Consider the following 21,200-nt stretch of genomic DNA (forward strand, 5'->3'; position numbering starts at 1 on the left):
GCCAGATTGTTTATCAAGTACATTTTCCAATTTTATTTAAAAAGAAAGAATATTCACATGTTTCAAACATTTTTAAATCATTTTGGTCTTCCTGCTATAATCTCTCCTCATTTTTTATTTATTTATTTATTTAGAGATACAGCTCTGAAACAGGCCCTTCGGCCCACCGAGTCTGTGCCGACCAACAACCACTCATTTATACTAACCCTACAGTAATCCCATATTCCCTACTACCTACCTACACTAGGGGCAATTTGCAATGGCCAATTTACCTATCACCTGCAAGTCTTTGGCTGTGGGAGGAAACCGGAGCACCCGGCGAAAACCCTTCACTTCAGCTTCCTATCTTAGTCTCTTTGCAGTATCTGTTGATCTAGAATTCTTTCCTTCATCTCTCTTTATAAAAATTCTTTCATCTGATCGATGGCTCCATTTCATTTGTATAGTAACTTCAGGGATCTGCTTTGTGAAACTTATTTCAATAAATTACATTATACACTTCAAAATGTGGGAGGACATACTGATAAAATGTTTTTTAAAATGGTTTTATGCAATCTTTAGTTTTATAGATAGGGGTGTAGAGTGAAAAAGTAAAGGTATAATATTAAACTTTGCAAGTCCATGGTTAGACATCAATTTGAATATTTTGTCCAGTTTTGGATGTTCTACTTTAGGAAGGATGGGAAAGTCATGGAGACAGTGCAGAAGTCATTCACTAGGATGATACCAAGGTGGAAAGACAAGAGAAACTGGGAATCTTTTCACTAGAACCATGAACATTGAGAAGATCTTACTGAAGGTGTTAAAATGATATGAGGGGTTTTGATGAGGTAAATACAGAAAAACTATTTCCACTAGCCAATGAGTTAGTAGCTAGAATGTATAAATTTAAGACAATCACCAAAAGAACAAGTGCTAACACATGACCTACTCTACTAGAAACAGTGGTAGAACCAGAATCTGTAATTTTTTAAAAGGAGGTTGGATAAATATTTGAAGAAGAAAATATTGAAAAGGGTACAAGGGAAGGATGGGGAAGTGGAGCTAAATGGATAACTCAAAGAGCCAGTGCAGGTGCACTGGGCCAAATGGGCACCTGCTATAAACGTTTATAATTCTACAACATACAATCATAGGGGAAAAACAGATTCTAAGCAATAAATGTAGTGAGGAAAAAAAATCCTAGTCCGTATTTCCGAGACTGCCTTCATAGACCAATGCACAACGCACATCGACAGCCACCTCAATCGTATACGTATTTGCTGTTAGTGTTAGCTTTAAAGTGCGTGACACCATGCTTCATAACAGATTTCTAGGCAGATTCCTTTACTAAATTTTTGCAAGTTTCTGGATTAACGTCATAACCTTTTCAATCTTTGCTTCAGGGCATTACTGAAATATTTTCTGTCATCAACTGGCTGTAGAATATGGCTTGGGAAGCCATTCGTCTGACCTGCAGACATGTCCAGTCCACCAGAGCTGCACCTGTCTATCTTTGACTTTCGTGTTAGTTATGTTGGCGTGCTGCACAAATTTGCAGTTCATTGCTCTGCCTTACCACTTAATTTTCATGAAATATAATATATGCCTTTGGTGTAATTTTTCTAACTGCTTCATGTCCTAATGATATCGGATCCAGGTTTCACATACATACAGTGTAGTGAGCATAACGGCACTGCACACCCACGGTTTGTCTTTAGTTTCAGCTTTTAATCGTGGATTGATAGAGGCAGCTATTCTGTAACTCTTTGCACCTGGGTAAAATCTGCCAGATGTGTCTGAGTTACAGGGGTGGATACTGTAGGACCAATAATTAAGTTCTAGCAGAGACCAGAGCCACAGTATAATGTGAACCGGAACCAGTATAATAGATGAAGTTCTCAATGGAAGACTCAGCAGAGGAGATTAACTGAATTAGACAGCAGCAGGGGAGGCGAGTGGGACAGTTGTATCTGATGAAGCCAAAAACGCATAGTAAAACCAAGACAAATTGCCTAAGTGGCCAGAGCAAAACTGCCTAATTAGGATGAAAAAAGACCAACAAAAAATGGGGGACATACTTCATGAGTGGTGTTGATCTAGTTAGAGGGGAAGGCTGAAAGAGAGCTGGTAATTAGACTGAACACTTACCATGTCGCGCTATATTGAGAGGCAAAAATCAAACGCAATGCTAAACTATGTTGATCGATCAGTAGATTTGTAAATTTGAAGCTCCTTTGCGCTTGAATAATTTATTCACCTATGGTCAGCAAAGCACAAGAAAAATGTCCAGAAAAATACAATGGTTCAGAGATGCTGATCCCGAGTGTCGGGTTACTTGAGTTATGAGGAAAAGATTAGAAAAACTCGGAATCTTCAACCTTGAAAGAAAACAAATGAGAAGAGATATTATGAAGCATTTAAGATACTAAATAAAGTTGATCTGGAGCACTGCTTCGAGTTAAGCTGTTAATTTTGGGCATTGGAGACCAGCTATAATAGCATGCTCAGGACTGATGTTGGAAAACACTTATTTATGTATCTTGTGATTAGTACCTGGAATGATCTAGTTGAGACGGAAATTCAAGAATCATTCAAGGAGCAGTTAGATTCTGTGATGGGAGGAACTGTGGTTGGACTCGGTAAGCTGAATGGCCTCCCTTATCTCTAACTACCACTCAAGCATTGTAAATGAAAAAGACCTCAGTATAGACTGACTACATCACTCCTTTGCATAGTAATGTGCTTCTGCACTGTATAATATTGCAGTCAGTTTCTGGAATTAACAGATTTCCTCTCATGGAATTGAATATACAATGGTTTCAAAAATCAATCATCTGCTCACTCCTACAAATTGGGAATAGAATTGTTTAATGAAGAACAGTTGTAATAATAAGTCTCTTTCAATTGTGAAAACCATTGTTGATACCAATGAAAGTAGCACAGCAACATAGTAAATCACTGATAACCAATGGAAGATGGGAATAGGAGTATGCTATTCACCATTTTTGAGCCTGTTCTGCCATTCAGTTACGTCATGGTTGATCTGTATCTCAGCTCCATTTAGCCACCCTTGCTCCATAATCTTTGACACCCTTACCTAACAAAAATCTATCAATCTCAATTCTGAAAATTTCAATTGACCCAGCATTGACAGACTTACGGAGGAGTGTTCCAGATTCCCATTACCTTTTGTGTGGAAACAGTACCTCTTGATGGACATTGCCTTTTTCATGCCAATTCCAGTATTTGCTGTAACTTTGTTGTCAGAAACTTGTGGGAATTCACCTTGTGTAGATGCTCAATCATTGAGTACATTCAAGACTCAGTTCAATAGATTTTTGGACACAAAGGGAATCAAGGGAGGTGGTGACAGGATGGAAAAGTGTAGTTGAGGTAGAAGATCAGCTGTGATTTTATTAAATGATGGAGCAGGCTTGAGGGCCCTTATGGCCTACTCCTCCTTTTTCTTATTTTCTTATCAAGAACTGTGGAGAACATCGCAGTTGAACCTGATCATCTCTTCACCCAACATCCAGGTATGCACTTCCAGCAATAGGAATACTGGCTTTTTTTTTTGCACACTCTTATCTCGTAGATACTGAGGCCAATTAGAGTGACCTGCCACCCTCCCTGCAGCTGAGGTCAGTTAACTCAGTACCAGGGATCAAATTTGGACTTCCCTGGACATGATGGTTCAGTCCCACATCACAGAATACATTTAGCAACTGATCCATCAGAATGTCCTAAACTTCAGCTGTATTAAAATCTCTTGATCGTCTGTGCAATTTACAAAACTGATACAAGCTCAGTGAGGTAACCGTGCATGTTTCATTCAGGTAGATCCATGCTTCCTCTGTTTCTGGAACTGTTTGATGAAGGTAGGACCTCGTCAAAAGTCCTCTGTGGAGTAATATCTTTTTATTGATTCCAAAGGTTTTGTAGCTATTATGTTAATGGCCAGTGAGAAAAATAATTTCAGTCGTATGAGCCTGCCTGTATATTTAAATAAATACTTGTATTTTAGACAGAGGATTTCGGAATGGGAAGTGGGAAAACGTTTGTAAAATAATTTTATATTTGCTTATCACACTCAAAGACACAGTGCTATATTTATGGGTTCTAATAATTTTGAGCATTTTTCATTTTATTTTTAAATCTGAATCTCTACTCAGATTGTGTCAAGAGCGTGGTGTCACGTATTGCGAAACAGCGTGCACTGGACACAGAGTCATTGTTCAGAGTAGAGTTGTTATCTGCATGTTGCGATCTCTGCATTTACTGGTGGATTTGCATCTCTTTCCTTCACCCACTTAGACAAAGATGGCATTTTTCTGTCATCATGTTTGGAATGTATTTTGGTGGAAAAACATGATTTTTCTTTGAGCTATAATATGTTTCTCTGGAATTTTTAAGTCACTTTTTATTTTTTACATGTAGTTGATGAGATCATTTTTGTCATGTGCTCTATACTGACTATTTGTAAGTTTATAAGCAATAAATGTTACCAAGAATATTCTGTGAAACATGAGACAAAATCAAGGACAAGAGATGACAATTTAGCTCATTGAAGCCCCTCCTCCTAATAGTCCAATTCACCCAGCTGGTATCTAACTATATTTTGAATTATTGCTAATATTTTTATTTCTACTCCTGCTCCTGTTTCTTATGTTCTTATATTCTACCACCTTAACTAGTAGATTATTCAAAACATATATTATCCTTTTTGTAAGGACATGTTATTGTTTGGCATTTACTTTTCACTAATTTATGTTTAAGCTCTCTAGTCCTGGAATTTTATATTTCTTAATGAGGTCTCCCTTCATTTTATTTTCTTTCTGTTGTGAAGCTTTTCTAATCTTTCTAAATCTGCCTGTACTGATTCTGTTTATTAGATAATTCTGTGACTCATTTTTCACCCAGCATACAATACTCTTCATTAATCAGTATTAAAATTATTTGTCTGATCTAAATCATTCTACTGCATCCTCTAACACTAATTCTCTCCCTGTTGTAGTGTCATCTGCAAATTTAACAAGTCTGTAATAGGTTTTTGCATCTGGATCATTTCTGTAGATAAAAGAGTCTAAGCGATGATTCCTGCAATACTCCACTCAAAACCCCATTTTTGATCCTACATCTCTTGTGAGTACTATCTCCTGTTTTTTTTTAAATTGCAATTTCTCCAGTCCAATGTCCTTCCCTGGATTTCCATGGTTTTTAATAGCCAAAAGCTTCCTGATAGTCGTAAGAAAGTATATCCAAAGAGTTCCACTACCTACTTCAGGAAGTCATGTCAGATCAGGTGATTGGATGGAGGCTGTTGCACCATTTTGCAAAAGTAGAATCATTTTTGCATCTGTAAATCACATCTTTTGCAATATTATCATCATATTCTCACAAACTGAAAATGTGGAGAGCTTTACAGTTTCAAATAGTAATTTATGATGGTAGTTTTTAATTTCTGAAGGAAGGTGCAATTACAAATTCCAGCAGAATGTTTGTATAGTAACTGGTCAGCATTTTAATCTGTTTATTAAACATGTTAATGCTTCTTTAATTAACTCTCATTGTACTGCTCAGTGAGTCAAAAGATATGCTAAAGTGTAAGCTCTGATGTGTGACAATTGAACTATAAATTTGATAAGCTGTAACTGTATTGAGTGAAAGTAGCATAAGACTTTGCCACTATCTACAACATTAAAAAAAACTTAAATGTTTTCTCTTTTATATGCTGCCTTTCAAACACTATCCTCAAGTCAGGAAGGGATAAAAAGGTGTGTTAGAATCTTATGCAGAGCTATTTGGCTGTAATTGATTGACACATTTTATTGAACTGAAAATGTTCCATAACGAGCAAGGATTGGCACTTGATCATCATGAGGGTCTCTATCTAAAACCCTAGATGGTAACCATTAAAGCTTGCATAAGGGCAATGACTTAATGAAAAGAAAAAGAAAGATTTTGAATTTATGTAGTGCTTTTCATGACTTAAAAATAATCCAAAGCTCTTCACAGCCAATACTTTCTGAAACAGTCAGAACGCAACAGCCAAACTGCAAGCAGCAAAGTCCCACAAACAATAAGAAAAGTGACAAGAAAATCTTTGTTAGGAAACTTTATTGAAGGATGATTGTTGGCAGAAGACCAAGAAAACCCTGCTGCTATTCTTTAGTGTTTTGGGAGAGTAGACAAGACCTCGGTTTATAACCTCATTTGAAAGTCGACACCTCTGACAGTGCTGGACTCCCTCATTACTGCATTCAAGTGTCAGCCGAGATTATGTTCTGAAGTTACAGAGCCAAAGGCCAGCACTTAAGTGCAATACTGAGGTATCATGCTCAGGGAAACAATACAGTCCTGGAAACTTGAGCTCAACTGCTTGAGGTAGTGTTATTCTGATCAAATACTGATTAACAACAGAATTATTTTTTAGTATTCATTCTGTGGATGTATGCCTCACTGGCAAGGCTGACATGTAAGGCCCATTCCTAGTTGCCATAACTGACTGGTTTAACTAGACTAATTCAGAAGACAGATAAGAGTCAAACATGTTGGCGTGGGGGGAAAGTCACATATAGATATCCATTCCTAAAGGACAATAGTGAACCGGTTGGGTTTTTACGACAATCTAGCAGCTTCATGGCCAACGAGTAGCTTTTACTTCCAGACTTTTTAAACTGAAATCAAATTCTCAAACTGCTGCAATAGGATTTGATTCACGTTCTCTGGATTATTAGCCTAGACCTCGAGTTACTGTAGTCCAGAAAAATAACAACACTACCAAACCTCTGATTTCTCTTTAAAGAAAGCTGTTACACTTTAGGATTTCCTCACAATTAAAGAAATATTAACAGATTTAAGAAATTAAGATTAAAATATTGACCAGTTACTACACAAACATTTTGTTGGAATATGTAATTGTACCTTCCTTTAAACACTGAAAACAGTAAAGAGAATCTCAAATGAAATAGCCCAAAAAATGGGCTGCTTAACCCTCCATTTAAAATAACCTGTGAATTGATAGCAAGATAACTTGTAAGAGTCACGTTCTGGCCATTGTGGTATGAAATCTACTTTTGCCCACCACTGCAGGCAACTTTTGTCCACAATATTACATGGGCAATGATTACTCAAACATTGCTCAGATTGTAACTTGAAAAGGAAACAATAAGGCTAAAATTTAAGATTTAAATGAGAACCAAATGTTAGAGTCATATATGTTATCTGTTTCAATTTAATCCATCACCTTACCAGTATTTCTAGTTTTCTGTCCTTATTTCACTACATCCTTCATCAACGTTGCCACTGTAGAATCAAGTGTTTTGCACTCAACACTAACAGTACTTTGGTCTTTGTGGAATGGTACTAGATTCAAGGGCTTTATATGTCTTTTCCCAGCTCTTTACATACTTAACACTCCTCCATGATTCACACATAAATAGATCAGACTTGAAGTTTGTGAATTCAAGTTTTACTAAATTTTTGAAGATGAGCTAAGTGAGAAAAAGAAGGAATGATTTTGTTAGGTCAGTCATCATAAGATACCACCTACAGTCTCTGGGAAATCATTATTCACAGTTAAAAGACTAACACAGTGCTTAAAAACATTGAGGGGAAAACACAGAACGTGACTCTTAGAAGTTATCTTGCTAACATCAATTCACAGGTAATGGTGAATGATTTCTCCCTCATCAAATACTCAAGTGGAATAAATTATTCATACACCACAGCAGACCTAGGCCAAGATACTTAGCATGCCAATTCAAGCATGTTGATGGAGTCTGGAGCCAGAAGTGGAAGGAGGGAGAGAAAGAGAATTTAAATAAATGCATGTTTTTTTGCTTTATCCTGGGTTTGTAGCAAACCAAGTAACTGTTCATCATCGTGACCCTCATTGGTTAATGAATATCTTTGTACAGGATTACTGATCTTTTGTATATAAAACATCGTTAGCATGGGGTATGGTAGCATAGCGGTTATGTTACTCGACTGGCAATCCAGGAAAGGAAATCTGCCATCTTTACCCAGTCTATCCAATATGTGACTCCAGACCCACAGTATTGTGGCTGACTCTTAACTGCCCTCTGAAATAGCCTAGAAAGCCACACAGTTGTATTCAAGAAGGCAGCTGACCATCACCTACTCGAGGGCAATTAAGGATAGGCAATAAATGCTGGCCTTGCCAGTGACACCCACATCCTGTGAATGATTAAATAAAAGATAACAGTGGATATGTCTCAGATTTTACTACCAATTTTTAGAAATTAGTTTCTTCAAAGCTGCAAGCACAGTCAAGTATTTTTAAAAGCTGAAAGATTCAGACTGTTGTCAGTGCCACAGTGAGGCAGAGAAATTCTCAATCCCACATCAACCTGCTATAATCTCTGTATGAGACTGAAGAAGGCTTCACCAGATTATACTGTTACTATAACAGTTCTGCAGCTGGAGAGTTAGGTATTATGTTTGGCAAATGTTTGTACTTGAATCCAAACACATTTTATATGCCATGTTTAGTGGGTTTTTAAAAAATATAATTCTGACACACTTCCACTAGAAACTATTAAAGGCAATGAGGCTTTTTAACTGCCCTTCACAAGCAAATATAGTCATTTTAGAAATAGAATGCATATAAAAGGGAGAAACCAACTATGTTCAACCTCAGTTCTCTCTGGCTCTGGGTGGTCTGTAGTTAAAATTTTTACATTGCAGATGACAAATACATAACCTTTAAGAATTTTAAAAAACTTATCCTTTTAATTTTTCTCTTTCTATCTCTCTCCTTCCTTTTTACCTCCAAGTTTGCCAGTGAGCAATAAGCCACCAAAATGCTGCCTGCCTGTATGCTACTGAGATGAAACTCCTCTGGTGGCTGGTTTCATCCAAAGTCATGATACTGCTTGCGTTAGAATATAGTATGTACAGATTAATTGCCTTGGCTCATTCCCATAAACTCAGAAGGGCTGGGTTTTTAAATCGCTAAAATTGTGATGTTTTGTGTGATGGTGTGAAAGGATATACCACAGAAAAGCAGCCTTCAGTGTCTTAGAAGAAAAAATGAAAAGCAAGGCAGACAGTCCAGTGTGAGCAGTAATTTCCTCGATTAAACATTGGGAAGCCCAAAGCCATTGTTTTTGCCACCTGCCACACCTCCATTCCCTCATGATCCATTCTGTTGCCCTCCCTGGTTGCTGTCTCAGGCTCTCTCGCACCCTCGCCATTTCATTTGGCTTTAAGCTGAGCTTCTGACCCCATATCCTCTTCATCGCAAATTCTACCTGCTTCCACCTCTGAAACATTGCCTGTGTCTGCTATTGCCACATCCATGCTTTTACTCCCTTCAAACTATTCAATTGCCCTCCTGGCCGCCCTCCTATCTTCCACCTTCCATCAACTTGAGCTCATCTACCACACTGCTTCCCATATCCGAACCTGCACCAAGTCCCATTCACCCATCACCCTGTAATCGCTGACCGACATTGGATGGTCAATATTTGCATTTTAGCAGCCAATGGAAACTTCCTAGAGACCATGTGCAATGTCTACCTTTACCATAGCATTTTGAACCAGACTCTTGAACCTTTGCCCAAGATCTTGACCTGTCTAATATTATTACTGAAATCTTTTGCAGTTAACTTTGGTGCTTTTTGGCAATTTACAAAGTCACGTAAAGTTGTCTCAATTTTAGTCTTTAATTTCTCTTTTTGCGGGGGATTTTATTAGTATTGTACAGTTTGGAGTTCCCATTATTTAAATTAAGAACCCTTGGGCTCACTCAGCTGGAAACGACTGCCTTCATTCAATACACCAATACTCCCTTTCTATATTAGATATAAAATTAGTGCATATTAAAATGGGCACAGGTTGATAATATTTAAGTTAACCTCTTAATGGCAGTATCACAGTCTGTGTTTTGTGTCTCAGAATAATACATTGCGATTTTCCATTTCCTTTAGTATGCTGTAAACAAGACAGGTTTCCTGTATTCAGTTCTTTGATCTTTGTTGTGTTTTACTACAATGCTCATCATGGGGTTTTTTGTTTTTAAGTTATTTAGAATATGTTAGAAAATCAATAGCGGTGGAAAAATGAAAACCCAGTCTTTTAAGGTTCAAAATAAGGCAGATATAAACTACTTGGCTGCTATTTTAGGAAAGTCCTAAATTACTGTAATTTCCTGATAGTGTAATAATAGCATTACCTTCAAACAGTGGGATTTTTTTAAAGCTTACTATTCTCACTTTGATCATTGCAAATGTAACTAGGGTAATTAAATTATTTGAACCCTCCAAAGATTCAGTAATTCCGAATGTTGTGTGCATGAATTGGCATGAAAGATTGTTACTCATCGAAGTTCTGTATTGTGAATTCCAACCAATTTGATGGCTGCCATGAGTCCACGTGTACACGTAGAGTTTTCACTTTGGGTGCAATTGCAAATCCCTGTGCAACATTGCGCTAGTTTTCAGAATTGATTTTATAGTTCAAGTTACTGCTCAAACTCGTGTAGATGAATGCAAATGTAACATCGTCCATGAACCAGCAATCAGGCAGCACTTTAGAACGTAATATTTTTCTTCCATCAAAAAAAATTCCTTGATATAAGTGGTTGTCTGGCGCAGTTTTATTTAATGCAGCTGAAAATAGGTTTATCAGAAAAAATAAGCATTTTTTAAATCAGTGTCTAATCCATCACCCTCAAGTAACCCAATTTTAAATAACTGAAAATGACAAAGATCTATACAGAGCTATTTACTAATTTCATTGATGTACAATAGTCAGTTTTGTAGTAAATTATGTATGTTTTAATCTATTTAGGAGCCTTGCACCTAAAGGAAAAGCTTAATTTTAAGACCTTGCTCAAAGGCCTGCCAATGGGCACAATTAGCGAAAACCTGCCAGTGATTAATTTGATCTGGGGCATGGCCAGTCATGTCAGCAGGGCTGAGTTCTACAGCAATGTTTTCTAAACTAGGGCAAGGATTGCTGAAACTCGATTTGTGCCCGACGCAACTTGTGCATGAAATTCCTCATTTCTGTGCACTGGTTTGGCCAATTTTGGCAATACCAGTGCAACCTAGTGGAAACTTTATCCCATAGATATATATTTTATAATATATATTGTTTTCTCCTGAAGGCACCGACTCAAGTTGGGATTTTGTTCGGGTGTCCGCAGTCCTTCACTACCACACCCACATGGCCATTCTCCACATGTGGGCTTATCCAATGAGGCTACGTGACTAGAGCAAGTCCAATTCTTCCTTACCTGATTGTACTTCCCATCAGGAGTCACTGAATTGTGATCAGAAGCAGGAACCATGCCTTGTATTTCATCGTTCCCTCCCATAACCTATCAACATTGAGGCCATTTTTAGCAGTCTGACCACAGACCCTACTTTCAATGAGCACTTTATTGCGAACATTTCAGTTTGTCTCTTAACTGCTGTGTTTAAAAGCTAAAAGTCACCATGTAGCATGATTTAAAATTAAAGAATAGAGAAGTGATCTGCTTATTGCATAAAGTAGTGAAAAGCAATGAATCATTTCCAAGCACTGACCTGAAAAAGAGAAGTACATTTGGGCTCAAGTCATTTTTAAATTAAAATTACATTCACTACACGTTCATCATAGTAACCAAACTGCAGCAAAGTGTTGTGAGTTATTGTACATAAAATATTTTTTTTCATAGACTTTAAGAAATCCCTGTGTCCAATTGAAGTAATACAAATATTTTCCTGCACCAAGGTGATTCTTTGGCACTTTTTGAGGACAGCTGTACTGTGCAGATTCTGATATTGCTAGTGACATCTCTATGCCATTGTCTACATCAGTAGCATCTCATCAGTTTAAATTTCAAGCAATCAGGTGCAATCATTCCAAACAATAGAAGCCATCAAAGTCTGTGGCCCCATTGCACTGGACCACAAAACTATAATTATATTTACATTCACAGCTTTTTATAGTTAGATTTTCCAGTCTGAATCTGGTCATCAAAAGAGCTGTCCAGCAGAAACCTGCGAATGTGGGAAGGGAGAGATCAGTTTGCGATTGCTTTTGTTCTACCTGATTGCTCATAAAATGTAGAGGCCGCAAGGTAAGTAGACTATCCACATGGATTGGGTGCAAAAAAAAAACTAAAATAAGGCAGAACTATTCTTTTTATAAAGAGGGTGTAGTAAAATAACTAACTAAAGCCAGTGAAACATCTCGCCCGCAGTTGCTTTTTAAAACTGAATAGATAGTAGGTAGTGCAATGGTTCAACACACTGCCCAGTTTTTTTATTTCCAAAATATACTTTATTCATAAAAATCTGTAAAAAAATATATTACAAAACAGTTCCAAAAAGCACAAAGTCAAACAATACAAAGAGTGCAAAGGAGATCAGTTCCCTTCAATACAGGAGTGAGTTGCCTCACAACCCTTCCATTTCATTTGACATGCCATGTACATTTTACAGCAAATAAAAATTTTCTGGCTGCAGTTCGAAGGGTTTTCCATGGATCCAGCCCCTCAGTTCACCTTGGTGGGGGGGACCTTACACAGTGGTCTTTCCCCATTGAGCCTTTGCCGCGGCTGCCCCTAGCTTGAGTGCGTCCCTCAGCACGTAGTCCTGGACCTTGGAATGTGCCAGTCTACAACATTTGGTCATGGACAACTCTTTGCACTGGAAGACCAGCAAGTTTCGGGCAGAACAAAGGGTGCCTTTTACCGAATTGATCGTCCTCCAGTAGCAGTTGATATTTATCTTGGTGTGCGTCCCTAGGAATAGCCCGTAGAGCACAGACACCTGTGTTAAAGAGCTGTTTGGATGAACCTCGACAAAAACCACTGCATCTCTTTCAACACACTGCCCAGGTTGAAGTGATGGAAGCCATCTCTCTGCCAGCTGTAAGGGTCCTTCCTTCTCTCAACTCAGTCCAAGAAGTCTCAACACACTTCTTAGTGTACATGGATACACAAATTGATTCTTGTTTCCCAATCCCACTCAGAGAGCTGAATTTTCAGTCCCTCCGGGGCCAGGAACGGAGGCGGAGGTCATAAATACTGGCGCCAGCCAGTGTGCCTGTTTCCTAGCACTGAGAATTTCCACAGGGTGGGGCAAGGGCAACCCTGAGAACCCGCCTAATCCAGCACATTGAGAGCTCTGAGGGATATGATCAGATTTTGAAGGGGGCACACGGGCTGCACGCTGGCTCTGGGGCAGACCAGGTGCATGGAGGCAGATACACAGCGGAGATCCAGTGATGGCTGGCCTAGGGAATTAGGTGGGCCCCATGAAAGGGTGAAGGGTTCAGAAGGGTCTCAGCTATTGACACACAGGTGCCATTGGGTCAGCGCCGGTTGCGGGCAAAATGGTCAGTAAGTGCTCGGGCAGTGCAAGGGGTCATCAACATGCTGGCATAGCGGGGGACAAGGTTGCCAAGCACAATTGGGATCACCTGAGCACAAGGAAGACTGAAGCTGGCAATGGGGACATGACTCTCAGACTTTGGGTCCAGTGACGATAAGGAGCAACATTCTCTTCAGGAAGGGCAGAGCCCCAAGCATCTTGAGGGCAGAGGAGAAGGATGAGGGGCAGGAAGGCAATGGAGGCCATGCCCTCAGCATAGGATCTACCGGCGAAAATAACGCTGCCTTGAGATGACCAAGAACCAGTGCTGCAGGAGACTGCGACTCTCAAGGCAGATGGTCACAGAGATTTGTGCCCTTGTCGGCGAAGAACTCACATTCACAGCGCTGCTCGCCATACCCTGCCAGTAGCCGTCAAAGTCACTGTGGCCTCAAATTTCTTCACTTCTGGCTCCTCCCAAGGATCAGCTGCTGACCTTGGTGGCATCTCATAAATGGCTGCTCACCACTGCATTTTGCAGGTTGCTGATGCCCTCTTTGTGACAGCTGGACAGTACAATCAATTCCAGACAGACACGGCCTTGCAGGCACAAAAGGCAATGAGTTTCGCCTCCATTGCTGGATTCCCCGAGGTGCAGAGCATCATAAATTGCACCTATGTGACCATCAAGACATCGACTGAGTGCCCAGTGAGATTCATCAACAGGAAGGGCTTCCGCTCCCTCGTGTTCAACTGGTCTGCGACAACAAAAAGAGCTTCGTCCAAGTGTATGCTCACGTTCAAAGGAAATAGGAGCAGAAGTAGGCCATTCAGCTCCTCAAGCCTGCTACGCCATTCAACTAAATCATGGCTGATCTACCTCAACACAATTTTCCTCCACTATCCCCATATCCCTCGATGTCTTTGATATCTCGAAATCTATCCATCTCTGTCTTGAATATAACCAATGACTGAGCCTCCACAGCCCTCTGCGGTAGAGAATTCCAAAGATTCACCACCCTCTGAGTGAAGAAATTCCTCCTCATCTCAGTCCTGAATGACCTACATCTTATTCTGTTCTAGAGCACCCTATCCCCCCACACACCCACCACCCTGCCCAGCCAGGGGAAACATTCTTCCAGCATCTACCCTGTTGATCCTTGTAAGAATTTTGTATGTTTCAATGAGATCACCTCTCATTCTTCTAAACTCTAGAGAATACAGGCCCAGTCTCCTCAATCTCTCCTCAAGATAATCCTGCCATCCCAGGAATCAGTCTAGTGAACCTTTGTTGCACTTATATCATGGCAAGTATATCCTTCCTTAGGTAAGGAGACCAAAACTGTACACAATACTCCAGGTGCAGTCCCACCAAGGCTCTAAATAATTGCAGCAAGACTTCTTTACTCCTGTACTCAAATCCTCTTTCCGTAAAGGCCAACATACCATTTGCCTTCCTAATTGCTTCCTACACACTTTCAGTGACTTATGAACAAGGACACCCGGGTCCCTTTGGACATCCACACTTCCCATTTAAGAAATACTCTGCTTTTCTGTTTTTTCTACTAAAGTGGATAACTTCACATTTTTCCACATTATATTCCAACGGCCATGTTCTTGCCCACTCACTTAACCTGTCTAAATCCCCTTGAAGCCTCTCTGCATCCTCCTTACAACACACATTCCCAACTAGTTTTGTGTCATCAGCAAACTTGGAAATATTACATTTGGTCCCCACAATCATTGATATAGATTATGAATAGCTGGGGCCCAAACACTGATCCTTGTGGTACCCCACTAGTAACAGCCTACCAATCTGAGAATGACCCGTTTATTCCCACTCTCTGTTTTCTGTCCATTAACCAATTCTCATTCCATGCCGGTATGTTACCCTCAATCCCATGTGCTCTAATTTTGCTTACTAACCCGTGTGGGACTTTATTGAAAGCCTTCTGAAAATCCAAATATGCCACATTCACTGGTTCCCCCTTATCCATTCGGCTGGTTACATCCTCAAAAAGCTCTAACAGTTTTTTCAAACATGATTTCCCTTTCATAAATCCATGTTGGCTCTGTCCAATCCTACCATTATTTTCTAAGTGTTCAGTTATCGCATCCTTTATAATAGATTCTAGCATTTTCCCTACTACTGATGTCAGGCTAACAGGTGTGTAGTCCCCCTTTTCTCACTCCTTTCTTAAATAGTGGGCTAACATTTGCTACCTTCCAATCTGCAGGAACCGTTCCAGCGTCTATAGAATTTTGGAAGATGATCACCAATGCATCCACTATCTGTAAAGCAACCTCTTTCAACACTCTGGGATGAAGATCATCAGGTCCAGGGCATTTATCAACTTTCAGTCCCATTAATTTTTTCAGTACTTCATTTTACTAATGCTAATTTTTTTCAGTTCCTCATTCTCGCTAGTCCCTTGCTTCTGTAGTGTTCTTGGGAGGTTTTTTGTATCGACCTCTGTGAAGACAGACACAAAGTATTTGTTTAGCTGCCATTTCCTTATTCCCCATTATAATTTTCACTTTCACCATGGCAGCTGGTGAAATTTGAATCAATTGATAAAAAATCTGGAATTAAAAGCTAGTCTAATGGTGACCATGAAACCATTGACAATTGTTGAAAAAACCCATCTGGTTCACGAATGTCCTTTAGGGAAGGAAATCTGCTGTCCTTACCTGGTCTGGCCTACATGTGACTCCAGATCCACAGCAATGTGGTTGACTCTTAAATGCCCTCTGAAATGGCCTAGCAAGCCACTCAGTTCAAGGGCAATTAGGGATGGGCAATAAATGCTGGCCTGACCAGCGATGCCCACATCCCACAAAAAATTAATTAAAAAAAGATTCTCCTGTCTCTGCCTGTAGTGGGCCCACATTTCCCTTTGCTACTCTTTTCCTTTTTACATACCTATAGAAGCTTTACAGTCTGTTTTTATGTTTCTCGCTAGTTTGCCTTCATATTCTATTTTCTCTTTCTTTATCAGTTTCTTGGTCCTCCTTTGCTGAATTCTAAAATGGTCCCAATCCTCAGGCTTACTATTTTTTTGGCAACTTTATAAGCCTCTTCCTTTGATCTAATACAATCTTTAACATCTCTTGTTAGCCATGGTTGGATCACCTTTCCTGCTGGGATTTGTTTTGCCTCAAAGAAGTGTAAATTTGTTGTAAACCGTGTATTAATTCTTTAAATGCTAGCCATTGCCTGTCTACCGTCATACTTTTGAATGTAGTTTCCTAATCTACCGCAACCAATTTGCCACTCATACTTTCATAGTTTCCTTTGTTTGGATTTAAGACCCTAGTTTCGGATTGAACTACATCACTTTCAAACTTAATGTAAAATTCTATCATCTTATGGTCACAGCTGCCATGACTCCTAAGGCACTGTTGCCTCTATGGCCAATGCCAGCTCTTAGAAGCTGCATGTTTCAGTGCTGGCAGTGTGTCAATAGCACTATGGCTCTGAGACATTCTCAGGGTTCAGTGAGTGCCCTGAGCACACACTCCTCCCATGTTTAGGAGCAGCATGCAGCCTCAGACTCCTCAACCGGTGTGTCTGCTGGAGGGTGAATACCCAGAGGCTTGTCCTGAGGATTGGGGGTTGCATACGAACATACGAATTAGGAGCAGGAGTCGGCCAATTGGCCCCTCGATCCTGCTCCGCCATTCAGTAAAATCATGGCTGATCTGATTGTAACCTTGACTTCACATTCCCGCCTACCCCCGATAACCTTTCACCCCCTTGCTTATCAAGAATCTATCTACCTCTGCCTTAAAAATATTTAAAGACTCTGTTTCCACCGCCTTATGAGGAAGAGAGTCCCAAAGACTCACAACCCTCTGAGAGAAAAGATTTCTCCTCATCTCTCTCTTAAATGGGCGACCCCTTATTTTTAAACAGTGACCCCTAGTTCCAGATTCTCCCACAAGGGGAAACATCCTTTCCACATCCACCCTGTCAAGACCCCTCAGGATCTTATATGTTTCAATCAAGGCGCCTCTTACTCATCTAAACTCCAATGGATACAAGCCTAGCCTGTCCAATCATTCCTCATAAGACAACCCACCCATTCCAGGTATTAGTCTAATAAACCTTCTGAGCTGCTTCCAACGCTTTTACATCCTTCCTTAAATAAGGAGACCAGTACTGTACACAGCACTCCAGATGTGGTCTCACCAATGCCCTGTGTAACTTACGCATAAGCTCTCTACTTTTGTATTTAATCCCCCTTGCAATAAATGATAACATTCTATTAGCTTTCCTAACCTTTTGAGATTCATGCACTAGAGCACCCAGATCCCTCTGCATCTCAGAGCTCTGCAATCTCTCACCATTTAGATAATATGCTTTTTTATTCTTCCTGCCAAAATGGACAACTTCACATTTTCCCACATTAGATTCCATTTGCCAGATCTTTGCCCACTCACTTCACCTATCTATATCCCTTTGTAACCTCCTTACATCCTCCTCACAACTTACTTTCCTACCTTTACCAGAGCGAAGAAGGTCATTAAACCTCTTCATACGCTGAACCCAATTTCTGCGCAACACACTCTGTCTGCTCACAGTGTCAGCTACCTCTCTCCAGGCCTGCTTGGTCTGAGAGGGTGGCCTCCTCCTAGCACCTTCCAGGAAGAGGACCTCCATCCTCTTCCTCACAGCCTTGAGGACGGAATCAGGTCTGCATTGCAAATTGAGGGGCTGCCCTACCCTGGGTTCCAGGCCTCTGCCTCTCCTGAGACATCTTTCCAACAGCAGGTAATGCAATGAAATGGCAGGCACATTAACCGCTGCCCTTATCTGCTTAACTCGGGTCTGCACTTGCACAGTCCCACCTCCCTTCCCATCCCCATGGCCACTAATTGGCTGTCAAACCCATCTCCAAGCCAATTAAGTGGGCACCCCCATCAAAATTGTGGCCAGTGACTATTTCCCCCGGGGGCGGGTTCAGGACCCTGAAGTAGTTCCAGCGACCGTTTCCCACCCTGCAAGGAAAATCCTGCCCAGTGAGTTTGTAAGGCTACCTAGTGTGGACAATGGAAAAAAAAACCATCATGGTGCATCAAAGTGAGATTAGTGTTAAGGCACATTGTTTGGGTAGAGTAGTGAGGGCAATACTCTGTACTTGAGTATACTGTACCTGACCTGGGAATGGCTGATATTGACATTGGATGACAGCTTCTAGCATTAAATCCCTCACCTTAATGACGGCAATTTCAGGACAAGGATTAGTTCTCTCAGGCTCCCAAAAATGCTGTTTCCTTTCCCTGCATTGTTTTATAAAACTTTAAATGTCACTGTTTATTTCAGCTGTTAGAAATCACTATTACTCCTCTTTATCATTGGGCCACTTTCAAAGGAGATGATTCAGAACAATGAATGTACTGTTCTGCTAATTATTCTGCAAGTGAGGCAATAATTGTGTACAATTCTGGGCACCATACTCTAGGAAGGATGTCAATGCCTTGTTCAGGGTGCAGAGGAGATTTATTAGAACAGTTCTGGGATGTGGGATTTCAGTTATGTGGAGAGACTAGAGAAGCTGGTATGGTTCTCCTCAAAGCAGAGAAAGTTAAGGGGAGATTAAACAGGTGTTTATTGTACCATCCTGTGTTTCTTGAACAGGAGTTTAGGAAATAATTAGGAGTTTAGCTTCTTTTCATTCTACGAACTGGTAGATAAAATTACTTTCAAAATAATTACTGAAATGAAGCACAATTTCAGTCAGCACTCATGGTGGAGAAAGAGAAGTAGGATTTCTCCATTTCTTAATCCGCAATAGATCATGATGTATTCACAATTATGTCCACTTCATCCCGTGAGACCAGCTTTAGCCTTTAATATCTATCTATTTAGAGAATGACTTTTTATAGCTAAGGCCAAGAAAAATCTAAAAAAAACAGGAATCTGGTGAAGTGGTTCAGATACGCGGAGTCCTAACTTTAGTTGGGAATTCAGTGTTGACATTTCATGGGGTGAAGCTTCTGCGGGAACGAATTTGAGGATTTCCTATGCTGGAAATTGCTGTTTCCCTGTCCCATAAGAGACCCGATGTAACACTGGATGCTGGTGTGTTAAGTGAAATTACGTAGAATTCCTAGGTCCAACCATCTTCAGCCGCTTCATCAATGACCTTCCCTCCATCATAAGGTCAGAAGTGGGGATGCTTGCTGATGATTGCACAATGTTCAGTACCATTCGGTTCTCCTTAGACACTGAAGCGGTCCATGCTCGCATGCAGCAAGACCAGGACAACATTCAGCAAGTAACATTTGTGCCACACAAGTACCAGACAATGACCATCTCCAATAAGAAAGAATCTAACCAACTCCCCTTGACATTCAATGGCTTCACCATCGCTGAATCCCCCATCATCAACTTCCTGGGGGTTATCATTGACCAGAAACTTAACTGGATGAGCCACATAAATACTATGATTTCAAGAGCAGGACAGAGGCTGGATATTCTGTGATGAGTGACTCACCTCCTGACTCCCCAAAGCCTTTCCATCATCTACAAAGCCCAAGTCAGGAATGTGACGGAACTGCGTTTGAAGATATAGCGATCTCCGTGGCGTGGATTTCCCATTTCCTGATGTTACTTTGAATCCGATGCCAAGTCAAAGGGATCTTCAAGCATGCAGCAACAGTGATGTCGTCAAACAGGGTAAGCAGCCAATCACACCGATGTATTCTCACAGACAGCAAATCAGGAAGTAAAAAGCATTGATTGTCCTTCAAATTTTGAAAAGATCATTTGACAGAGAGTGAAATAAAGATTGGGCTATATGCATGGGATTAAGGTAGAAACTGAAATATCAAAAACAAACTCTAAAGATATATATTATTTTAAAAATATGTTGAATTTTTATCCTAATGGATAAACTTAAGGCTGGATTTTAACATAAGTGGATGGAACCTGCTTCCGCCTAGCCTGGGGATCCAACCCGCATTTTACAGGTTCCCGGGCTTTAATTGTCCCGAAGCGGGACTTCCAGCCAATTGAGGGAGGTGGTCCCGCCTCAGTAAACTGCCGGCCAATCAGTGGGCCAGCAGCTCTTAGTCCCCACAGCGCCACTGGGAGCAGTGGCCACTGCTGGGACTGCAGCCCAGCTGACACCATGGTAAAGCACTGCAATGCCCTGCTGGATAGCCTTATATGGGAAATTCCCAACCCGAACCTGACATATGTCGTTGGGTCCCGTCAGGGTCGGATTGGGTAGCAGGCCTTTACCCATGTACTGATGTAAAGGCCTGTTACCCGACCCGACCCCAACGGGACCCGAAGACATGTGCCAGGTCTGAGTCGGACTTCACAGCCTGGCATTCCGGCTCGGTTGGGTTTCCTTTGCAGACCTTTACACCATGGAGCCAGGAGTGCAGGTAAGTGGGGCTTGCCTTGACGGGGGTAGTGATAGGTCGTGCCGCCAAGGCAAGGGTTGGGGGAGGGGGGGTGTCTTGTGTCCTGGGGGTGTGTTGGGAGGCGGGAGAGGCCCTCAATCGGGCACCCTGTGCCCAACCGCCATGGCACCCCCCCCCCCCACCCCCCGGCACGTGGAAAGGCCGGCAGCTATCACTGGGCGGCCTTTCATGTCTCCAGCATGCCCACTTGCCATGGGTAAAATACCCGAGGAGGCCACTTAAGGGCCTTGATTGGCCTCGGGCAGGTGGGCCGTTCCCCCTCCCACCACCCGCCCACTCCCCCCCCCCCCCCCCCCCCACCCGACCGCCATGAAGTTGTCCGGATGCGTGAGCGGGGCGGGAAGGCCTCCTGGAGCCTCCCGTTCGATTTTACACCGCCCCACGCCACCAACCAACCCGCTGGGGCGGCACAAAATGCAGTCCTTAGTTTTGTTAATGCTGGTAGTTTTGCTG

This window comes from Heterodontus francisci, chromosome 2 (genome assembly GCF_036365525.1).
Source record: "Heterodontus francisci isolate sHetFra1 chromosome 2, sHetFra1.hap1, whole genome shotgun sequence".
Lineage (NCBI taxonomy): Eukaryota > Metazoa > Chordata > Chondrichthyes > Heterodontiformes > Heterodontidae > Heterodontus > Heterodontus francisci.